The 2593-nt window shown below is 43.2% G+C and overlaps 1 long non-coding RNA gene across 1 annotated transcript in view; it reads left to right on the top strand.

Annotated features, from left to right (window-relative positions):
• Positions 1 to 2163, top strand: part of LOC112213248 — a 17180-nt gene extending 15017 nt beyond the window's left edge. Inside the window, exons 3-4 of the long non-coding RNA XR_004462136.1 lie at positions 104 to 319; positions 405 to 2163. This is a non-coding gene — a long non-coding RNA (uncharacterized LOC112213248). The remainder of the gene's footprint in view (positions 1 to 103; positions 320 to 404) is intronic.
• The last annotated feature ends 430 nt before the right edge of the window (positions 2164 to 2593 follow it).

Below are 2593 nucleotides of genomic sequence, written 5' to 3'. Positions count from 1 at the left end.
CCCGCGGGGCGCCCCCCCCCCCTCCGACTTCCAATCCGGTCAGAAAGTTTGGATTCCCCCTCCACTCATTTTATATGTAAAATAAATATTTTATACGTTGCAGGTAGGACTTCTGTCAACAATGGGATTTACGAAGCAACCCGATAACTATTATCATAAAAAATAAATGTTTAACATTTTGGTTCTAATTGAATTTCTTCAAGAGGAAAATAATTTCCTGGAAAGAATTTTTATTCGGGCAAGTGAAATTGATGAGAAAGTAGCGGAAATAATAACAAAGAGGATATTATTGCAGTATAATAATTCGTAATACGTGAACGTACGCATGTTGTGAATAAATTTCTCTGTACTGATCTGTTCGACTCTATCCTCAGCCAAAAGATTCATTACTTTCCCCATTTCAGATCCTTCTAGGACATCATTATCATCCTTATCACCATGGGCGGTGCGGTTCCACGACGTTAAATTTTCGGCCTCACGTGCCGTCAGTTCTAAAGAGGACACGACGCTAGCTAATACGTACTTGTTATTCATTTGATTAGTTTCGTCAACGTAATTATAATTTATGTGTATATATACATATATTTCAATATTTGCATATTTATCTTCCATGATTTTATAATTATTATTTACACGTTAACGAATTGCTAATATCGTTACTTGTTGTATCATCATTACCATTAAGAAATTGCAGATGGAATCCGCGCGTACAAGAACCTCCGCCTCGTTGCAAGACATTCTTGGAAGTCACGGCCACCTCTGCCCACCGCGGGTTAAAGGCGGCGCTAAGGTACGAAAGCTGCGAGCGTTTAAGAGTTCCAAGGACGCATAAATAGCAAGCTCGTTTGCCCGAACAAGTCCTCACTCCCGAAACTCGGTACAAGAGGAGCTGGCAAATTCCTCGTTCCATTTTCATCCCAGACAATATGCCTCTCGCGGCACGACGAACTTTCTCGGAGCATATTTTTTCGTAGAACGTCGCGGGGTTGGAGCGCGTCTTAAATCATTTGGATCTTCTCCTTCTCGTACTCGGTGGAATATCTGCTCGGTTCGAGAAGCGGAACGAAAGCAGGCTCTGCGAATAAAGGAAGAGCGGAGGGAACGGAAAGAGAGGACATCGCGGTCCAGCGCGGGACGTCGGAAAGGGTTGTCAGCTCAGAAGGGGATTAAAGAAGAACGGAATTTCTAGTAGTTATGCCTGCCGGACTCGCAGCCTGCCTTGAATTATGATCGCGCCCACTCCAGTCTCTATTAAAGTAATAAATTTCCAATTCAATAATATGTCGAGTATCGTCGGATACAACCACTGTTCGACCTATTCCTTTGCTTATAGCCTTGTATACGTGTTTCTTTTCACCTAGGCGTCTCCGTGTCGATCTCGAACGAACTGTATATTCGGGTTCAACGAAATCTACGTGCGCTGCACTGGCAACGTCCGAGACTGTATACGTATATGAACGGGCGGTCATATGTTCCGACACTTGACAAATTGTCCCAATCCGGAACTCGCCGTTAATCTATTCGTCGTTACCTCTCTGTTCGTCGGATCTTGCACGAAGATCGATATCGTCATTGGCAAACTGCCTAAGTCCGAATATGCCGGATGTATAACCAGCAGGATTCTGTCGTCTTGCGAAATGGACCGACGACGCGATGTTCCTCTTTCTGTTATTCTTTTCGAACGATTCGCGCGTTCTTTATGACCAGTGGCAGTGGAGTAGAGAAGCCGCTAACTCGTCCTCCGAATCCACGCATGTACGGATTATCACAGCGGATAGCCGGCCGTTCCTACTCGACTAGAAGAGATTACACGCTCCGAACTTCGACAGTTAACGCCGCGATAAATTATAGACCGTGGTGAAGATCGCGCATTGACGTACGAGCGGTTACGTCACTGTTGCCCCGCTCGCCACTATTATCCTTTCCCGCAACACGCGACCCAACATCACGAATGATGCACCGTCCAAGTTTCCAACTTTTCATCGATGAATCTTAATTCGGCTGGTGCGTTGCTCCAACTCGCGGTATCCTCGTAATTTCAACTTACCAAATATAACTATGTTGCGTTGTTCTGCGATAAATGACGAACATCGGAGTGAATCAAGGCTTGAGTTGATTTCATAGTTTCATTGTTCAACGAAGCAATGGTATTCGTTAACAAAAAAAATAAAAAAATAAAAAATGAGAATGAAACAATTTATCGAATCCGAATACTGTGAAGCTGTCTCAAAATACGACAATATAACAAACAAATTGCGAATTGACGAATCTGATTCGTTGGTTGAACTTTCATTAAGCGAATTATACACTTTCGTCCGAATAATTACAATTTATTTTGCTGAATCGAAAAATACAGGAGAAGAGATTTTAATTTTCAATCAGAAGCGCAGCGAGCCTACTTTAACCTTGTGCATGCACTATCGATTTTCCTGCGGCCGGGTCACTCGGAACTGTAGCAAGCTACCCTTATAAATTTGGTGGCTAACAATGTGGCGATAAATCGTAGCTCGTGTGCTGCTATAATCTCCGGCTGATTTCTACAATTTCCCAGATGTCACTTAGAAATTCCTCGTTCGCTAAATCTACAACGTTT

This window comes from Bombus impatiens, unplaced genomic scaffold (assembly GCF_000188095.3).
Source record: "Bombus impatiens unplaced genomic scaffold, BIMP_2.2 scf_0548, whole genome shotgun sequence".
Taxonomy (NCBI): Eukaryota; Metazoa; Arthropoda; class Insecta; order Hymenoptera; family Apidae; genus Bombus; species Bombus impatiens.
Note: the sequence above shows the minus strand (reverse complement) of the source record. Positions and strands in the feature narration are given on the sequence as shown.